Consider the following 22,707-nt stretch of genomic DNA (forward strand, 5'->3'; position numbering starts at 1 on the left):
GTGGACTATGATTTGGAAAGAAAATGTTCCTTGGCAAGAAGTGCTACATAGGTCCCTATAAATCTTCCACTGGCATCCATACACAGGCTCTACACAAATCTTCAAAGATCCAGGTGCTTCCCAGCACAGGGACCAAAGCACATCTTAACTGCAATGCAAACATTCTGTTTGCAGGCACACTGTAGAAGAGGGAGCTAGCCATGTGGCTGACATCTCTTTCACCCCACCACCTAATGCTCCAGACTCTTGGACCCCCAAACAGAACAAGGCAGGTTGCTATTGGGAGCCAGCCAGCAAGATCTGGCAGCTCGCCAGCTTACTCTCAAGGGTGGGTGTCTGTAACTGGCCAGTCACAAAGAATCTGAACTTGCCAATTTCCTGTGACCAGCAAAGCTAACTTTGACTTAAAATTGTCTTTGAGTGGCTATGTCTTTCAATTGACTCAACAATAACTTCTAGCCCATCTATCCCCCACAGTATTCGAATTAGAAATGCTAAATTGGCATCTTTTTCTTAAATGAAATAGAGGGGAGCAATCTAGTAATGACAAGGGAGGTGTGTTTCTTTCCTCTGGCAGCTTCACTCCCCTTCCTGCTGCAGAGGCAGTCAGTCTTGAGCTTGTTCTCATTGATCCCCACCTGCCTCTTTGTGACTCCACACTTCTCATTGTGTCTCATGTCCCACTGGTTGAATGACAATGGAAGAGAGGCAGGAAGTGTTGGAGAAAACCGAGGTGAACTTTTGTGCTGGTTGATAAAGAGAGAAGTAAGTATGGAGGGAGAAAACTAACATTGGTTCTGTAGCCAAACTCCTTTCTCCAAGGTCCTTTCATTGGTGACAGGGCTTGGTAACTGAGACAGGAGCAGGTGTCTGGTCAAGCCCATTTCTGAGATCCCCCAATCTCCTAGTGAATGTAATTTTCTAACTGGACTCTCTTAGGCATAGCTAGCAAGAAGAATTATAAATAGCACTCAATAAATATTAAAAGGAGTGTAAGTTCTCTGATGCAGGATAGTTTTTGGAGCTTATTCTACATAGATCAGAAAATCACCCAAAAGAAGAGAGTGTCATAGCAGTGCCAATGCCAAAAACTATCAGGGCTGATTTTATTGTAAGCCTTCTTCAACTATAGTTTACATATTCATTGATCTCTCACATCTTTATTGAGCACCTACTATGCAACAATCTTTGGGATTGAGCGGCCAGTGTAGTGCTTGGAAAGATTGGACAGATCAAAGAAAACTGGTTCATGGTCTAGTTATAAACCTTAAAAGTTTGTGACCTTGGGCAAATGACCTCACCTGGGGCCTTGGTGTTCTCTTCTATAAGATGGCAGTGATGAGAAAGATGCATATCCTATGGGGTGGTTGTGCAGATTGAGGCTGGCACATGGTAGTAGCCCTTACATGTAGTAGCTTTCGTTATTGTGTATGCCAGGTTCTATCCATGCAGAAATCAATAAGACAAAGCTTCCAATATTCTCATAATTTGGTGGAGTCTGAAGACAAGAAAATTAATGATCAAAACTCCGAGTGACAGGGGCTGTATCAGAAGGAATGTTCCAGAACTGTGACACGCATATCAGGGTTACTCAGTCTGAGCAGAGGGGGGATGATGTTAGGATTTGGTATGAGTCTTGAAGGACTTTACCAAGGAGACAAGAGGATGAGGATTGCAGAAAAGACACAGAAGCATGAGAAAATGTGGTCTCTTTGAGGAATGTTGTGTAAGTTAATATATCTGTTACCCTGGGAGATTCTGGAGGCATGCTAGCGAATGAAGTCGGGGAAATAGGAAGAGGCAGGCCATGCTAAAAATGTCAGATTTGTTGTAGGATAGTAGACAAGTCAGACTGTAGAAAGTTTACTCTTGAGAAAGATTTGAGTTGATAACTCTGAAGGCCAACACAAGGCAGAAATTTATGAGAAAAAAAGAACTGTAGTGAGGGTTTTTATTATGCTGTAAAGCAGAGAAATCAGTATCAGTGGAAACAATGGCTAAATTTTAGGGCTGTGACATAATAGGAAGTGGTAGGGAGCTTACCTGAGAAGGAGGGCTGTGCTGGAGTCTGGACTAACAGGATCTCTGGGCGTTACCAAGGAAGGGAAGAAATGGAGGTTAGCATCACCATTGGCATGCACTGAGATCTGTTGTACATTTATCCTCTCTTTTTATCAATGAACATAATATTCTGCTATTTTACATAATCATTTAATTTTATCCTTATAATAATTCTCTCAAGTGCTATAATGATTGTGTTGATAAGCAAACTGACTGAAATGAAGATAAGTGATTTGACTAAGATCAAGTGACTAGTAAGAAGATGAGCTTAGACTTGAACTCAGGTTACACTGAAACAAAAGTTTGATTTCTATACAGATATTCCTATCTAGAAGTCTCTTTTCTGTTTATATGTCATCTGACCTTTTTCAGTCTCCAGTTGAAACCCCTGGTATCACTGTCACTATAGATTTCTTTATACCTTTTCCTTTCCTTACTTACAATTTGTACATGCTCACTCATCTTTTTTCTCTTATTAGTGGGCTAATGAACATATTTGGCAGAAACCTCACGTCCTCCCAATTTTGGCTGAATCCTTAGAGTACTTTCCAGACAATTTTCTGCATGCATCTTGTCCATTCTGTGACCTATTCCCCGTAAATACCTCTCAAACTGAGAGCATAGTCCTTACATGCTAACTACAGGTCCATCCCCAACTCCCAGATGACATGCTTATCTCCTTTCATAAAGAAAACCAAGGCCACCATGGGCACTCATTCAAATTCCTATTCTTTCTGCAGATTTTTCTCTGTCCCCCCCTCTTCAACCCCCTACACATTTATGTGCCCCTAATGGAAAAATAAAACTTTGAGATTTCAAAACTCCTAATGGTATTAACTCTAATAATTACTTTTCTCACCCAGAATCCCTAAACCATTCTTCTCCACAATGGTCCTTATTTATTACTACTGTTTTAACACATTCTCATCTACCTTAGATGCCTCCCCCCCACTCCTTAAAATGTACCTGTGTCCCTTCCTCAGATGCGAGTAGTGCCTAAAAGCCAGAAAATCTTATTTTCCTCACATAAGAGGTGCTGTCGCATGACATATGCTGTTGGCCCCTGAATTTGATCTCTAACGTATTTTTACTCATATGTTGATTCTCTTTCTTCAACTCCTACTTTCCTTTGTCCCGTGTTCTGTTTGTGATCATTTTGCTGCTCTAGGTTTCTGTATCCTTCTCCCTAACCTTCACTCCATTCTTCATGATATGGTAAGGGAATAACTAGTCAAGAAACATATTCCGTCTCCTTAGAAGACGGTGAGGTGATGATGATGAGGCTTGTAGATTGTGTAAATTCTTTATTTAAAAATGAATATTTTTCATGCATCCCTGTCACAGGTTGGAGGGACTGCAACAAGTAGCAAAAAGCAGCATTTCCTGGAGTGTACTTGCAGTTAAATTCCAAAATAGGGACAGTTTTTCTGTTTCTAAACTTTTGGGTACATAAAGTCTGCAAAGTTGTAGAACAAGCTCTGGAAGTGATAGTGCTTCATTGCGCACTCTCCCTCCTCTACAAAGCCAACTTGTTATTTAGAGAGTAGAGTGTAAATGCCATGGAGCAAAGTCTTTCATGCTCTGTCTAGCACAAGGCAGCTGCGAAAACACATGATCTGGAGCATCAAGGCTGTTGCTGAAGTCTTTCCTATCAATGCAGATGTTCAACTTAAATGCTTGTGCTTGTAGACCCTGAAAGACATAGGGGTGACCTGCTATAGGAACACTCAAGATGTGTGGTGTTCCTTTCGTTTGGTAGTCACAAGAGTTTGTTGAGTTTAAAATTGTATTCCAGGAAATAGACATTCCATAGAAAGGATGCAATATTCGGATAGTAACAAATTTCCTTTATATATGATGCCTATGATTGTACATCCTTACTTTTATTGCTAAAATTTATTGTAGCTTCACTGGAAGGTATGTTAAGAACTTAACTCTCTCAAGTCGATCTGACACTGTCATTCCCTTAAGAACAATGTGGTAGGTAAATAAACTATTAATTACCTACTACTGCTTAAACTTACCACTCTGTGTCCACTGATGCTGAATATTAAAATTAGGTGCTGATGATATCAGAACACATTGACTTTAGTGGTTACAGTAAACTAGAGGCCTGATGCGCGAAATTTGTGCAAGGGGCTCCGCCCCCGCTGCCATGGCAGCTGCCTCAGCCCCTGCCCGCCACAGCAGCCAAGAGCCTCTGCCACCTCTGCCTTGGCCCCGCCGCAGCGGCTTCGTCCAGAAGGTCATCCGGAAGGACGTCCAGAAGGTTGTCTAGAATGACGTCCGTAAGGATGTCTGGTCTAATTAACATATTACGCTTTTATTATTATAGATGTATTCTGTCCATTAGAAGCATTTATATTAAATTATGGAATCTACATAATTTTGACTTATCCCCTTCAATTACTTAAGCAAATATTATCTCTCAGCAATGTCAGAATCAAATGATAGAAATTACTCTTCATGATAAGATTTGCTAAGCATTGATTACATTCTGAGAGATTTTAAATTTGCAATTTCTTTATTTGTGATAGTTTATATTTTCCCTAAATAATTTAGCCTTGCTGTGAATTTTTCCAAGTAAAATCGATCTTGAAAATGCAGAGCAAAATATCTTTACATTTTTTAAGAGAAATATTTTCTCTTTAAAAGAGAAACCTGTTTTGTATAGAGAAGGAAACTCTATGAAGCCAGGGGTTCACTATTTTATACATTAGGATACCCTGAAATTAGTACTGTGCATAAAAATACTTAAGTTAATGAATAAAACTAAGTTTACATGGAAAAAATTATGTTGATAGTGATATGTTATATAATATCAATTTAATGACCTAAGAGAATCACTAACAACCAGGTGTTTTATGTAAAGACTAAGCACACCAGGTCCAGCCAGTGTGGCTCAGTGGTTGAGTATCGACCTCTGAACCAGGAAGACACAGTTCTATTCCCAGTCAGGGTACATGCCCAGGTTTCAGGCTTGATCCCCAGTGTGAAGTGTGCAGGAGGCAGCTGATCAATGATTCTCTCTCATCATTGATGTCTCTATCACTTTCTCCCTCCATGTTCCTCTCTGAAATTAATAAAAAATACATATATTTTAAAAAAGATTAAGCATTTTGGGAAAAACATGTGAAATCCAAATTTTTCAATAGTCTGAGGGTCTTGCCATTGCTGAGGGAGCAGTCTATCCTAGAGATCCCTTATAAAATTATTTCTGTAGAAAATTCTGAGGATTAAGCAGATGGATCAACAACCATGGTACAGGCAAATCTTGGACTTCTAGAAGCATTCTGCGATGGGACAATGATGCACATTAGGAATATCTCCCTCTCTCTCTTCTTCTGATTAGTACAGGAAGGATGAAGGAGAAGGCAATAGTTTAAGGAAATCAGCTTCATTTTGCTAGTTTTCTTGATAGTTTCTACTGTTATTTTGGATCATTTTTAATACAAAAGAACAGCTCATGCTTTGTAACAGCATTTACTTGGGACTGAGTTTCTTCTTTTCATAAGAAAGTCCCTTTATTGAGTTAAAAAAGTGTTACACAAAGTAAAACACCTGCAGAGCAGGAGGTTGTGGAGAGGCTCTGCCCGCTGTGGAGTAGTGAGAGGGAAAAAATGAGGCAGGAAGGGGGAGGGGCTAGATGGGGGTAGCCTTGCAAACTAATTGTTTTGCCACTGTCCTATCTGAAGAATGCTGTTGCTTAGTTTAATTTAATCTCTCATTTGTCCTGGCAAGGGGAAGGAAGTAATAATATATGGGAAAATAATTTTTCTTCATTGTTTTACTTACCATGAGTATGTATCTATAGGAAAAAATGCATGACTGTAGGCAGGTGAAGCATCTAAGTAAATATGATATTAAATCATTACCAAAGGTAAGATTCAAATTTTCTCTATCCCTCTTCCTAACCGTCCTGATTCTTTTAAAAAAAAATCTTTAAAAATGCATGTGAAAGCAGCATATTTTCATTTAATTACTCACAATTTGTTACAGAATGTCTAGTTAATAATGACCAAGTAAATCTAACTAAACTCCAATTAATCATTTTTCTTCCTTAGAATAAGAAATGTGGCATGCAGTTACATTGGATAATAAATTTTTGTTATTTTTCTTCACTTTTAAGAAAACATATTCTCTAACAAAAAGTTATAGAGCTAGATCTATTAGAAGCTTGTGAAATCCTGAATTTGAATCCTTGGTACATTTGTACCAAAAACTTGAAAGAGATTTTGATCGCTGGATCAAAATAGTATGGCATCTATTTCAAACAAATATAATTGGTCAATGATATTTGAAAACCTAATTTTATAAGTTCTAAAAACACAATGCAATTATTGGTTTCCTAAAAGTGCATGCTAAAGTCACCCAATTCAATCATTTTTCTTGTGATATGAAATTATATGTAAATATGTATTTTTAAAAAGACCCAATGATAGTTTTGCTTTTAATGATAAAAGAACCTAAATATGATCTCAGACTAGTTTTATGACAAGTTCACCTTCACTATACAATATGCAATTAACTTTATAAGGTTTTAAAATGTGTTTGTGCAATCAACATTAGACAATTATTGTATTAAATAATCTATTTTTAGAAAAAACAATTAACTTTTTTGCTTCTTCCTTAAAATGTTTATGGCACCTCCATGCTGCCTCCCCTGAGAACTCTGCAGAGCATTTGGAAGTGTTATGGGAAGGGGTAATTATGCTGTCCAGGGAATTTGTCAGGGAACAGAGCTGTGGGAGATTAAAGGAGATGTGATGGTTGCAGGGGTCAGAGCCTTGATTTTGAGCCAAGACTCACTATCACTTTTTTAATTAAGTCTGAAAACTAGAAAGCTGTGGTGTAGTAACCACCTAGTACCAAGCAGGACACATCTTACTAATTGGAAATGCGTGAGCTTGAGCGTGGGGCTTAACTCCCAAAACAAAGAATGAGAACGACCAAATATGAATGGCAGTTCATTAAAACAAACACTCAGTAAATAGAGACTTTCGTATTATAATTGATGTGTACCCTCCCTTTGATATTTTAAAAATATAAATTCACTATTCCTATTTCAAAAGCATGAATAATTTAGCTTCTATTCTAGCTTGTCCTTATGAAAGGCAAAAAAAGCTTTCATTAGGAATGAAGCTTTGAATCCAGAGCATTTTCATTTTTACATATTAAATAAAGTTTTAAAAATCATATTTATACTATTAATGCATATTATCTTTATTACTGTACTACACCAAAATTAAAAAGAAGGTACACGTTATGTCATATTGTCACATTCAAAGTATAGAAATAGCTCATTAGGATATTTAAAATACCTTATTTACCTAATTTAGTATATTTTTGCCTTTGTTATGGTTCCAATTCCTTTTCAGCACATTCCTTGGGTATTCAAACCTCAGATGATAAATTACTAATTTCAGATACCATTTAATAAGACTACGTTTTATAATTGCAAAATATTTTGTTATAGACATTTGACATGCTTTATTCTTTCTTCTTAAGCTCAAATTAATATTAAATACAGTTATCTCTAAAATATACATATCTGATTTTTTTCCCTTTTGCTTCCTTTAGAAGTTATAGAGTATCAGAACAAAATGTAATACCTTTTTGGAATGGAATGCCCATTCTTTTGTCTCATTTTATCCAATGTCTCTACTCAGAGTAAAATGAATGTAATCCACCGCCTGTGTTTCCAGGGGTTGCTAGTTTGCGAAGGCCCATAAATGAAGCCTCAGATCAAAGGTTTCAGCCTCAAGTAATTGAGCAGTATACATGCAGTTTTGGGGGTTGCCAGCCTGGGAGATCTGTTCATTATATATCCCTGTCCAAAGACTTCTTTTTTGAATGGGAAGTCTGTTTGCTGGGATGAATTTGGGAGGGTGGAAGAAATCAGACACCTGGATGACCACTTAAATTAATCCTGGGAATCAAAATGGGAGAAGATGTTAGTACTAGAAGATTTTTGGACAAGTTTACTTTATGGGCCTAAACAGTGCCTAGCATTCACCTTCCAATCGGTTATAATTTTCTTTTCCATTTCTGTTGGATAAACAAATTAAATTAGCAAAATGCGACCTTTCTCTTTTGTACTGAGGTAACCCTGATATCATATGCTGCTCTGTTCTCACAAAATACATTCCATATATTACAACAACCAGAGTATGCAGCGGTTTCTTGCTGTTTTAACGTTGCTATTAGAGAAGAGAGAGGGACCTTTACCTTGACCCTGACCTCAATGGGCAAATGGAGATCTCATTAGTCTAGACCCTTACCCCTTAGAAGCATTCAGTTGCTGGTAGGCGGAGACTAGACGTGCTCAGACCTTTTTAAAAAAATGCTCAATTACTGCATAGAAAATGGCAATCATTGGGAGTAATCATGAATGTTGTTTGCTACTCCTTTCAGTAGAGAATATGACATTAGAACACTGACAAATCTCTATCATGGTGTCCTAAAAGATCTGCTTTATTTCACCCTATAAAATAAACATATTTAAGCCTGACCCACAGAAAGGGTTCACCTCTAAAACTGACAGGCTCTTCATACAATTTCCCGCCACATTTTTGCAATGCATGAGTGAGACATGGCATGAAGTCTTTTAGACTAGCTAGATTCCTTTTTCTTTTTAATTGAATGTATTGGGGTGATATTTGTTCACAAAACCATACAGGTTTCAAGTGTACAACGCAATAAAACATCATCTGCACGCTGCACCATGTGCCCACTGCCTAGACTAGCTAGATGTCTTACCTCAATGCCTTGAACACCTTACAAATGACAGGAGACACCCATAGTTTATTAAGACATCTGCGTGTTGAAGGCTGCTCAAAATCAAACGCGTAGCACTCAACACAGAGATTTATTTTTTAGTTTATCCCCCTTTTAATGGTCATAAATCTGAGTGATGAAGCACCATCTTTTAAAAATAAACTTTCTTCCAGCTGAAATAGTCAAAGTTAACCATTATACAAAAATATGTGATATCTTAAATAAAATTATTTTCTTGAACATTGTACAAAATAGATTCATCACATGAGAGGTGTCTTATAGGGCAGGTGAAGGACAGTCCACTCAATACCAACTAATCACAGCATGGAATATGCATATACATAAACACGTAGGCACAGCCATATTTGCTTCCATTATTAATATGTTGTTATAATATTCAATTAAGAATGTTTTTCTCAGCCCTTCTTGATCTTATCTGTAATGCCAAGCAGTGATTAGTTTTATTTTCCTCCTATTATTGACTGAGGATTGGATAATGACTGCAACATTTTGGCGAGTTTGATATTCTGGCAATTATTTGTAACCAACCCACAAGCTCGCAAACATATGATTATTATATGCATTCAGTTTTTATAGCTTACCTAATAGCTGAACTTCAGCAGAATTATTCCACAGCAGAAGTTCTCAATTTTGTGTCATATTATAATTACTTGGGGGAGATTTTTTTTTTTTTAATGCCAATGCCAAACCTTACACCATACTCTCTTGGTGAGGGCCCCAGGAATCAGCCTTTTCTCAGAGCTCCCAGGAGATTCCAAGTGCAACCAAGGTGGAGAATCACTATTCTTAAAGAAACAGAAACACCAACATCAGCAAAAAGTCAGTCCCCCACACCGAGCACTAAATTTACCATTAAAATCATGTTTTTCTGTCAGGTCGATGGGTGCCAAAGTAAATTTTTGACCCAATTATTTAGACTTTTGTGACACCGTTCAGACACACCCTTTTATGTCATGGAGTGTGTCTGATTGCCTCCAGAAAACTAGGCCAAAAGTGAACAATTTAGTTGGCTCTAGAGTCCCTATTTTGGCAACAAGGCAAAGCTATGTGCCAGGACCTAGAAACCTGGCCTGTTAGGGCAGCACTATGAAAGTTGGATTGATGTCAACTTTGCACCCCTACCGCCCCCACACGCCCCCTAACCTGCTGCTATTCTTTTTTTCCACATGAAAACACCCCTCCTCTAGGTTTATCTAATGTTACATTTACCCAGGCCCCGGTTCAATTGTTCATGAGAAGCCAAGTTATTAGTTGATAAAAGTTTAAGGTATAATCCCTCCCAGAGGTTTCAAAATTTTAATAGGGTCTCTTGAAGGCCAGAAATATCAAAGTTGTAAAACTTTAATGACAGGCATGACTAGGAGAGGATTACATAATTGGACTCTAAGGGCCCTCTATATTACCCTTCTTCAAATTATACCACATAGGTAGTCTGGGTAGTCTGGCTCCCCCCTCCACCCCCCGGGAAAACATTAAGCTTCTGTTCATAGTAAATTCAGAGAACTCACTATTACCTGATCAAAAAAATATTTTTTTATTCTTTTGGTTCCAAATATGGTGTCTCCTTAGTCACATAAGTAGGATAGTTACTTACATTAGAAATTAATTCATTATTATTTTAGTCATGGTAATTCACCACTAAAAATGCTTTATTTACTAAGGGAAGTGTGCTAATTAATTGCCTTCCAAAACTTTAATTTACTCTAAATCATTTATTGTCGTAAAATACCTTATAAGATGTCATACATTCTCTGCAGTATCAATGAATATTAAAAACATGAATGAAGTAACTATCGAATTTTAAATACTGCAACTGAGTTTTAGGAGTAACAGCCACTATTAGAAATCTTGCCTTTGTCAAATAAAATTATGTTACCAGTCAATCATTTAGTTAATGTCTTTAATGTTCTGGAATGGTCTCATTATAAACATTTTAACTATTTGTAAGCATTTAATAATTTAGATATAGCAATAAATGTCTATATATTTTATATAGAAAATCAGAAGTTTTACTGAGAGCTGTAATTGATAAATTCTACAAAAACAGGCTGGGCTTGATAGCTTTAAATACCTCAACATCATGTCTATTAAGTTTTATTATTTTTGGCAATATGAACTGTAACAAAAATTATCATCTCTTAACATTATCTCAATTTTAATTACCATTTTTTCTTTCCACTGTTGCAAAGTGAGAGAAAATGTTGAAGTGAAAGATTTTACACTTCCTGTTTGCCTCTACTTACCATCACCCTCCCCACATTCACATTCTTTGTTTTGTCTCTGTCTTTTAGAGAGAGAGAGAGAGAGAGAGAGAGAGAAAGCTGTGTTTTAAAGTGATAAATCCTGCAGTCACTAATGCAGTCACTAACCTTAAGCATTCTAAGAAATTGCATCATCACTTTGAAGGGCATCTGCCAATCAGGGAGGTTAATGCATTTGCTGCTTTCCAGTGGCAGAGGCTATCTCTTCTTAGCCATGACAGGACAAGAAAATTGACCTCCTGTTCCCAATTTCATGTGGAATTTTTTCCCCAGATAGGGGCAGTGACCCTGCCAGAGGGATCCAAGTGCATGTAAAATCACATTTGACTTGATGATGGATGGCCAGTTATGTGGGTGCAAGCATCTGTTCTGATCAAGTTGGGGGCTGGGATAGGACACCTATATGTTACTGCATTTTACTCTTGTCTCCAGCTGGGAGAAATATTTTAAGAAATTCCGTTTATTCCCAAAGGTGATGATGGGCAGTCCTTTCCTAAAATATAAAATAAGGACCTGATCTTGAATTTCATGGCAGAACTTATGGGCCATTCTTTCATGTTTTTAATACATTTTTATTGATTTCAGAGAGGAAGGAAGAAGGAGAGATAGAAACATCAATGGCAAGAGAGAATCATTGATCGGCTGCCTCCTGCACACCCTCCACTGGGGGTCAAGCCCCGTAATCGGGCATGTGCCCTGACTGCGAATGGAACCATGACCTCCTGGTTCATAGGTTGACACTCAACCACTGAGCCATTCCAACCAGGCTCATTCTTTTAACTTATTGTCCTAATAAATTACTTGTCTAGAGCTAATTTTATACTTTGGAGTTCTCCAGTGAGTTCTACAAAAGACATTTTAATTTATTTCATAAAAATGTCTTCCAAGACCTGACTGGTTTGGCTCAGTGGATAGAGCGTCGGCCTGTGGACTGAAGGGTCCCAGGTTCGATTCCTGTCAAGGGCATGTACCTTGATTGTGGGTACATCCCCAGTAGGAGGTGTGCAGGAGGCAGCTGATCGATGTTTCTCTCTCATGGATGTTTCTAACTCTCTATCCCTCTCCCTTCCTCTCTGTAAAAAATTAATAAAATATATATTTTTTAAATGTCTTCCAAGTTTTCCATGCTTTTTTATTTTTAATTTATCATTTGTTCTCTTGTTCTCAGCATGGAGAAAGTTGTTTTCATTTGCCAAGTTAATTGTTTCCTGAGCACTAAGGTTTCAGCTTAGGCGATTACATTATAATTTATAAAGGTTTTGACAAATCTTTTCATTTGCCTAATGTTATCATGGCCTAATTAATATTTTCTCATTTTCTTAATGAATGTGTTATACCAGTATGAAGTTTGAATACATTTAATTTATAGCTTCCTCCTTATATTTGAAGCTTATCAAAAAGTACAGGAGAGCAGATCAATAACAATAAATTTGTTATTTTTTTGCCTATAATGACATACTTTTTTGACATAAGAACTCAACTGATATAAAATTATATCTTCAGCATTAATTCTTATCTCTTTGTACTGCAGAATTAATTCTGCAGTTCTCATTGGTTTGCAAAATTTTACAAATTTAAAAGTTCTAGAAAGTATCCTTTGGATACTTTTGATTTGTGTTTTCCCAACTGGAGATGATATAGTTCATGATGTGATACAGCTCGTGAAGCTAGAAGAAACCTCGCTAGTTGATCTCATCAATTCCTCTTTCTCATCCTACAAATGGGAAACTTTATCTCCTGTAAATTGTATATTCAGTGGCAAAATTGGGACCAAACACAGGTGTCTGTACTTACGTTTTAAATTAATTTTTATCTTTAAGAACATTATCTGCTCTTACGTATTGGAAGTTAATAGAGGTTCTTTGTTTCCTTTTCTTTGCTTCTGTTCTCTGTATTGTCTGATCCTTTGGATCCCATTTTTTCCTGTTTGTTGTAATCAGGTTATACAACATAAGCACGGCTGCCATGAGATAGCCTTGGGGATGCCTGGGGCAAATTATGAGAAAAGACTGAGGTACAGACTGAAAAAAAAAGCCTACTTCCACAGGTGTCTATGACCATTTATTATGGGTAAATGCTATTTGATAAATGCATGAAATCAGGGAGACACCTGTAACATACTCCTAAGAGATTTACCGTACTGAAACCCTATGACTAACTTGAGTCAAGAAAGAAACTGTATATTCATACAAAGTCTCTGTTTATGGCCAAATAACAAAATGAGCAAAATAATGTACTAGATAAAAAAATATATATATATCAACATTCAAATGATACGTGACCTTAGGAAGTTTTAACTTTCTCCGTGAGCTGCTTTCCCTATTCTATAAAATGGGCGGCATTGTGCATTTATTATCGGAGTGATGTGAAGGGCAAATTAAATGACATCAATTGGAAATTTTTTATGTGGTACCTACCACACAAGAGCCTTTCTGTTCATCTGAACCTTTCCTCCCTTCCTAGTTTCCAGAGAACACATGGGTGGTCTTTTTGGGTACTGTTTGCCCTGTGACAGGTTGTAAACAACAGCGTTTTCTGGGAAGTGAATCGGTGCTTCTTGAGGATTGCTGGAAAAGGAAAACAGAAGAAGAATTTGTTAGCAGCTTAGTCACTAAGGCGACTTTTTGTGAAAGAAAGTCATCAGTGAATTGTACACATAGCATTGGCTTGTCTCCTCTCTTAGTGTTTCCCTTAGTTAGCCACATCTGAAGAGAACTCACCCCCCAGGGGGCCTATTACCTATTAAGTGGCATCCGGTTCACATGGCAGCAGCTACAGTAATTGAGGCATGTAATTTTAAGAGCAAATGAGCTTTTATTGGTTGTCTAGCATTTCCAAACTGATCAAATGATGGCCAATAACGCACAGCCTCATTTCTATGTCCAGATATACATCTATCAACAGTATTATTGGTATTATTGGTATTATTTTCCTTGTCATTATAGTGATGAGTAGATTCAATTTCCATTCAATTAATGGAATATCAAAAGATTATAAAGTCACCCTTCATTCTGCCTGGATTTGAAATTCAGTCGTTATTCTGTCAGTAATGAAACTAGGAGGAAAATGTCATGTTAATAGAGAAAGTGTCCAGATTACACAGGAGTCATTGTTTATGGAAATACGTCAGTCTGGAAAATACATATTTTTAAAGGTGCAAATGTTCGGTATGTCAGATTGTCAGAATGCAAACTCCTGGTACATCTGGAAGTCATTTTTTTCTTAGAAAGAATGTTTTGTAGGATTAAATTATATGGGTTAAGTGAAGGCTTTATTTTCATAAAGATGAAACTATAGATCTTTGTTAGAGGTCAAGAAAGGAAAATGCAGAGGCTGTTTAGCTGTGATGCGTTAACACCATGTCCAACCATGCACCTGTCTAGAAACTGACATCTCTGTTCTTATAAAAACAGCTACCAAGTTAAACACTGGAAAACTCATAGAAATTTAAGGTTTAATAGCAATAGCACACATGTTGAAAGAATTTTTGCCTTCTATTCTGGTACTTCAAATTTAAATGTCAAGGGTAGAGGGGAGATAGTTTTTGTATAATGCATTTTTTTATTGAGTTTGTAAATAAAAAGATCATAAAGAAGCAAAACAAATTTTTCTAAGAAAATAAAGACTACTTTTCCCTTGCAAGCTGAGATGGATGTGGATTGAAAGAAGGAATAGAAATCTACTGTTGTTAGGAAAGCAAGGTTTTATCTTAAAATAGACTAGCTGTTTACACTGATCATAGTAATCGTGTACTTGCAAAATTTCCTATTTTACTTTAAGCCTATATAATAAGCCTACAGAGAAACTATGTCCACTTGACAGAATATAATTAAGAAAGACCTGTTTCTGCAGGGGGGATTTTTATTTAATGCCATTGGCCAATAATTTATCAACATTAAAGGAGGGAGGGAGGGAGGGAGGGAGGAAGGAAGGAAGGAAGGAAGGAAGGAAGGAAGGAAGGAAGGAAGGAAGGAAGGAAGGGTGGGAGGAAGGGTGGGAGGAAGGAAGGAAGGAAGGGTGGGAGGGAGGGAGGGATGGATGGGGGAAGAGAGGGAGGGAGGGGGGGAGGAAGGAAAGAAATCCATATACATATATTAGCCATCCATTTGGAACTATGAATCATTTGATTCTTACAGCAACCCACTAATTAGTTATTATCTCCATTTTCACACATGTAGTTGAGATTTAGAGTTCATTCTTTGCACACGTCTTTATTGAGTGCCTACTAAACACATGGCGAGCACTGGTCTAGGCTCTGGGAATATCAGTGACCAGGATGAAAAAAGTCACTCCTCTTATGGAACCTGTTTCCTGTCAGAGGAGGAAGAGAATATGTAAGAAAAGAAAAATATAAACAAACAGAAAACAAAACCAAGTATGCTTCAGGCAATAAAGGATATTAACAGAGAGGATAAAAGTGAGAGTGCCTAGGTGACAGTTCAGATTTCTTAGACTGGGCATCCTTCTCAGAGGAAAGATCCAAATGGGCAAGAGGAGCCATCCCTGTGGCGGTCCAGAGGCACATCAGACAGAAAGGAAGAGGCAGGCAAAGCTCTACAGCCCATGCCCTGGAGCTGCGTGAGCAAGGGAGAAAGTGGAGCAACATCCGAGTGAGGTGGGCAAAGGGCAGAGTGTGACAGACTATAAGCCAGGAATTTTATCTAAAGAACATCATGATCCAATTTCTATTTTTAAGGAAAGTCACTAACTACTGTGAGGTAAACCGATTGGGTAAAAGGGGAAATGGGAGAGAGCAGAAGCAAGAAAACAGGAGGCTCTTTTTCTGGTCAATTGAGTTGTTGTAGTGGAGATGTTGGGGACAGTTAGTGTGGCCTTCAGGAAAAAAAGAATCAGGACAAATACTAGATTTTTGGCAAAATCCAAAGGACCATTTACTAAGAGTAGAAGACTGACAGGGTTGGTTCAGGGGTAGAAAACTATGCCTCCTGCTTACCCCCTACTGGGGATGTGCTTGCGACCAAGGTAGATGCCCTTGACCAGAATCAAACCTGGGACCTTTCAGTCCGCAGGACAATGCTCTATCCACTGAGCCAAACTGATTAGGGCAGAGGATTATTTAAAAAAAAAAAAAAAGTACAAAGACAGCCAGAGAAAGACAAATACCACACGATCTCACTTATATGTAGAATCTAATGAGCAAAATAAACTGACAAACAAAATAGAACCAGAGGCATGGATACATGGAACAGGCTCAGGAATATTAGAAGGGAGAGTGTGGGAGGGACTGGATAAAAGGTGAAGAGATTAGCTAAGGAACATTTATGCTTAGCCCATGGTCACAGACAGCAGTGTGGTGTAGGCCAGTAGATGGGGTGCGCTGGGAGAAGGTGGCCATAATGGGAGGGAAATGCTGGACATCTATAAGAGTGTCAACAATAAAAACAAATTTAAAATAAGAAATTTAAAAAGTACAAACTTGCAGTTATAAAATGAATAAGTCATGGGGATGTATGCAGATCATGATGACTATGGGCTGAAAGGACTGTGGGACTCCGGCGGCAGGCACACGGTGCGGCCGGACCCACCCTCAGCCCCCCTAGCTGCCTAGGGCGGGCCCGAGGCACAGGCAAGCCTTGGATGGCAGCTGCCCAGCCGCCCAGGGTTGCCTGAGGCTTAGGTAACCAGGGCCAGCCAAGGCTTGCGCTGCCTGCAGTGGCAGCAGCAGGGGTGTGATGGAGCATCGCCTTACCCTGATCGCCGGGTCACCTCCCGCCCCTGAGGGCTCCTGGACTGTGAGAGGGGGCAGGCCGGGCTGAGGGACCCCCTCTCCAGTGCATGAATTTTCATGCACCAGGCCTCTAGTATAACCATAATTAAACAATTAGACAATCAAAAATAAATTGTTAAATCACAATTTAGGTAGTACATTTTACATTGTGGGATCCCCTTTCTATGTCCCGTGTGGTTCAGGGTTCCGGTTCTGGGTTCAAGTTCTGGAGAAGGGCCGCACACAAATGAAAAGAGACTTGAAGAAATTTAATTTGGCGATATAGGGGGCCAGGCGGTAGTCCAACTCTAGTGGGAGAACTACCCTTGCTCTGGCCCTGCCATCCCTTTTATTGAGGCTTTGGGGAAAACACCCATAGCGCTTAGGCAGGAAATAACAGAAATTTACATAGGACAAACAGAGGTGGAGGCTGCTTCAGCTAACAATGTCTCAACTAAAGGGTGAGTGGTTAGAGCAATTAATGTTGTTGACAGCCTTCCTGGCTTCCTGTCCACATCTCTCTATTAGTGAAACAGTAATTGGTTTCCGGCATACATTCTATGATTTTTAGTTCAATAATTTAAATACAAGCATATAAACACATATAGTACGTGGATAGACAATAATACTGTGTAACTGTGTCCCTGGGTGACCTCATGTTCATAGAGGAGTTCAAAGACCTATAAGCAGAATACCATGTATAATACTGACTAGTAATAATTTATATATATCAGAAATGAGTCATCTTAAAATTTTGACACTATTTTGTTTTCCTTGACCAAGGAAGTAAAAGGCTATTTGATCTGTAGGCTGTTCATTTGTACATTTCAAGTCTTTCTGCTTTTGTTGGAAGTATTTCAAGATGAAAACTTGGAGCACCGCAATGCCAATGCCTGTTGTAGACCTTTGACTTGTAAGAAAGATATAGTCTAAAAGTTCAGAGAATTCATGAAAGACCAGCCACAGACCATTGCTAAAAAGACTAATTAGCAAATCATTGAACTATTCCCTGTTTACACTTTTAGAAAGTCAATTGCTTATTTCTTTACTACTCTGTTTCAACATTATTACAAGCCATTAGTGATCATTGATCAGATCTGTCAAAATCAGTGAAGCATGTTGCAAGAAGCCTTTTCCTTTTGAGCCATCAAGAAATTGAAGAAAATTTCTAATGGTTATTTCCATATTCCATTGTTATTAATAATGCTTACTGTGTGTGCAATTCAATATGTTATTGTTGACTTCACTTTAAGATATGCATTGAATAAAAGGATTTATTAAAAAATAATGGTTCTCAGGAAGTCCCTACTTTGCAGGTGACAGTGGAAGAAATGTACATTCAAGAAGGAAACATCCCTCCCTTGGAAATCTCTTTTTGTTTGAGAACTGAAAAAAAAAAAAAATGCACTCTCTCCACCCCATTTACACATGGAGGTGTGGAATTTAAATATATTTTGACAAAGTGAAGAGAACTCTCTCTGTAATATATTGCTGTCAATGAGTTTTAGAACTATTTCCCTTGCAGGTTAAGAAGAAAGGCCAGGAGAGGAAATGACTAAATCCTCTGTATATCTTCATTGACAGCTGATAATTAACATGCAGCTTAGCAATAATAATTAGTTCCCTCTTGAGAAAATTTCCGGATGAACTCTGAGCTGGCGTAGCTCAGTTTCGTCTTGTTTCTTTGTCCACCCCCTCCCCCAAGTAATTCATGTTATTTTTAGAGGAAGAAGAACTCAAGATGAGCTCCCTCCTTTTAACTGAGTCAGCACTGTCCGTTATTTGCACTGTGTTTTCTGGAGATTACCTGAGATTAGAGTTTCTTTTGTCCCCCTCTTCCTGTATGTTTTCTGATTCTTTCATGTAAGCAGCTTGAAGCAGTCCGAAGGGATAAAGAAGTTAGCCATTGCTTAGTAAATATGCCGAGTCTGCGGACTATACTTTGGAACTAAGATCACTAATAATGTTACTTATAGTGCTAGCTCTAAAACTAAAAGGAGAAAAAAAATTGAGAAGGAGAAAAGCTTTCTGCTCGAGCTTCCTTTGGCTTTAGTATACACCAAGAAACTAAAAAAAAATTAATTTTCTCAAAATTAAGATGTATGAAAATGTCATGAATTGATAAATGCAAGCATCATGAAAAATTCTGTAGTTATTTGAGACAATTTATAAACTAGGAATTAAAGTTAATAACAATTAAAATTGATATAAAACTGAGTTTTTCTGTTGATGTATTGCTGTTGAATTATTTTGAATTATAACAAGGCCAACTATTGAATATTGGGAAAACTTTCCATTTTATCTTGTTATTTATTTATTTTTTCTTTATTGATTAAGGTATTACATGTGTCCTTATCATCCATTACCCCCAACCCCCTACTCATGTCCTCACCCCCCTGGTGTCTGTGTCCATTGGTTAGGCTTATATGTATACATATAAATCCTTTGGTTGATCTCTCCTCCTTACCTCCACCCTCCCCTACCTTCCCTCTGAGGTTTGAGGGTCTGATCAATGCTTTTCTGTCTCTGGATCTGTTTTTGTTCATCATATTATATTGATCATTATATCCCACATATGAGTGAGATCATGTGATATTTATCTTTCTCTGACTGGCTTATTTCGCTTAGCATAATGCTCTCCAGTTCCATCCATGCTGTTGTAAATGGTAAGAATTCCTTCTTTTTTACCGCAGCGTAGTATTCCATTGTGTAGATGTACCACAGTTTTTTAATCCACTCATCTGCTGATGGGCACTTAGGCCGTTTCCAAATCTTAGCTATGGTGAATTGTGCTGTATAGGGGTGCATATATCCTTTCTAATTGGTGTTTCTAGTTTCTTGGGATATATTCCTAAAAGTGGGATCACTGGGTCAAATGGGAGTTATGAGGCTCTACAAAATACATTTGATTTCAGATACATAACCCCTTAATGGACTTTTCTTAGTTGCTCCTGAAGAGAGTTTTATATATAATAGGTTATAGAGTCATTGTTAGAAATATTGATCGACTGCCTCATGGATTGAGCCCACAACCCAGACATGTGCCCTGACTGGGATTGGAACCAGCAACCACCTCTTACCATTTACAACAGCATAGATGGAATCAACTGAGCCACACTGGCCAGGGCTCTAGTATTACTGACAAATAAATAGTAACTACCACCTTTAGATTATAAGAATTATAGCAAGTACAACAGAAACTGGCAAGTCATAAAATCAAGTGGAAATTAATTGATCTCTCTCTCTCTCTCTCTCTCTCTCTCTCTCTCTCTCTCTCATCTCTTTGTGCATACAAGGGTAATGAGGTCCTAATGACATCACTAGGAAACAAGCAAGGTCATCCCTAAATGGAATTCATTCATGGGTGCCTCCTTTACTGATTGGGCTTTCTCTACATTTCAATTCATACTTTTTAATTTAGGCATGAACTAATCCACTGTAGCAACATTTTAGGGTAGAATCCTCATATTTGGTTCCTTTCATGACTTTCTCTATTTTCCAGCAAACTTATTCCCTAAGCTTTGAACCTTAGTATATTTGGTAACTCTAGAGTTTATAAACCTGTTAACGTTACATAATATGTAACCATTTTTTGATCAGTTGCATCCTTCCAGATAGTGATTTTACTGCATAAAACTGGGGAATTTTAGCAACCTATTAGAATAACTGGGAAAACTTTTTTTTTTTTAGAAAAGAATCTACTTATCAGTCCTGTTATAAAATCATAAGTGAGTATATGTAAAGGCAGTGGATAGCTTTGATCTATATTTTTGTTATGGTATTGGATTCCTAAAATGTACATGTTCTGTTATTTGTGAATGCCTGGTAAGAAATGAAAAAAGTATGATTCTATTTTGAGAAATTTGTCTTTCAGGATTCAATAACACCTAAATCTCTCAAATTTCTACTTTATTTCTCCCCAAATAAAGCACCTGATTATTCTGTCCATCTCTTCCTCAAAACTTCTTCTAAGTTTCTTTATTAGATAGTCAAATGAGTTAGTACCACAAGTTTTACCTTTATAAGGAATAACTATATTTTAGCAGTGTTGCTTATTTTAAACTAAAGATGATAAGTTAGCCCTACTCCACAAAATGTGGGGGTATCCATGTAGTAGAGATATAGACAGTGAATACATCTGTAATAGATTAGAAAAGATACTTCATCTCTCTTTTCTCAGAAACAGTATAAGATTGTGCAGAATCCTGTAGATTTGTTATATTTCATATTGTTCTATAGATGAAATGTTCTGGTCACCAGTATTCCACATTCTCTATCAGATGCATTAGGCATTGACCTTGGGAAAATGAAGTCATCTTCTAATTTGTCAATATTTCCCAGGGCGCCCTTTTCAGGAATTCTCTAGCATGCAAGGTCTAGCATTACTATTGGAGGGGAGGGGTCCTCGTCCCCACCTGTAGCTCCTGGGAGTGGGCTTCTTGTGATATGCCAAGAAAAAGACTTTTCTGAGACTTGCATGGGAGAATGAGTGATTTTTATTTGCATATAATTAAATCCCTGAGTTTCCAAGGTTGCATTTCCCTCAGCCTCACCAAGGAAGAAGTCCCATTTTGCCTTTAGCAGGGCTAAAATCAAAGCCAATGTTTGGAGCTTCCATTATATGTTGGAGCAATCCAATCCAGCATCAGGTTAGCTTGGTTTGTATTCCTAGTTGCAACCCATCAGTCCATTGCATGTGGGGTCCACAGGGTCACATGGCTATAGAGAAAACCTGGGAGAATGCAAGGAAGCAGGAGCAAGAGAGCCCGTGAGCCAAAAGAGCAGAGAGAGAGAGAGAGAGAGCTTTTTTCTTTAAGGGATTATGTATTTCCAAATTTTTGTGGTCTTGCAGTGGCTCTACCCATTCTGACCAATGATCTTTGTCCCAGGTTTGATTGGCAGGCACCTTCCCTAGTCACCCCAACTTCACTGAGCATGCATCTATCTCCCCTTTGTTGGACCCCTTCCCGAAGTGATCTATAGGGAATGGGCCAGTGGTTTCCTGAGAGTATGAAATTGAAGCTGCCTACGTGACCATGTTTATAATGTGTTGCCTCCCTTTCACTCCTTTCCTATTATTAATAACTGACTAATTACAATGGTATCAGTATTGGGGATGATATCCTCTCTCATCATCAAAGGCTCTCATATGTCATTTACCAATCATAAGTACTGAACTGCTACATGCAATTAAACACCTTCAACAAACAAACAAATGTATACACATAACGTGTTTCCCAGATTCTGACTTCCTAAATTAAACGTATGTTAGTTAAAACAAACAATTGTAATTTCTGATGTTGGGAAGAATGCATAAATACTAGTCAAAACACATTGGTAGAAAGTAGATCCCCACCAGGTTTATCACTCGTCCCCACTACACTGAATGCCACCATAGGTTACCTCATTGTATTAACAAACCTGATAATTTCCAGACTTGAGCAATTTGATTTTGGACATGACTTTCAAAACCAATTTCTGAGTTGGTGTTCATCTGGAATTAAATGGGAATATTTATTGTAGATTTGAGATTTTTGTTGCACATAGAGAAGTAAATATAAAAGTCACTAAAAGAGTTTTTCACCCAGCACTTTAAAGATTGTGAAGGATAATTCTTTCTGTATTTAAAAACATAGGATAAATACCTTAAGTTGAATTGAAGTTTTTAGACTCATAAACTTATAGAAGATTTTAATTCCTGCACATTAAAATGTATTCCCAGTTGCACTCCATTTTTTACATACTGAACAAATATTTTTAAAGTTTTTCCAGTTTTGAGATACAGTGGTGATATACCATTGTTAAGTTTAAAGTGTACCACATATTGATTTGATATGTGTTTATATTACTAAATGACTA

General features: G+C 37.8%; 1 protein-coding gene across 1 annotated transcript in view; it reads left to right on the forward strand.

Annotated features, from left to right (window-relative positions):
* Positions 1-22,707, forward strand: part of SEMA3E (semaphorin 3E) — a 217,238-nt gene that overhangs the window by 99,984 nt on the left and 94,547 nt on the right. The gene's annotated exons all lie outside the window — the stretch shown is intronic.

The sequence above is a fragment of the Cnephaeus nilssonii genome, assembly GCF_951640355.1.
Source record: "Cnephaeus nilssonii genome assembly, chromosome: 12".
Taxonomy (NCBI): domain Eukaryota; kingdom Metazoa; phylum Chordata; class Mammalia; order Chiroptera; family Vespertilionidae; genus Cnephaeus; species Cnephaeus nilssonii.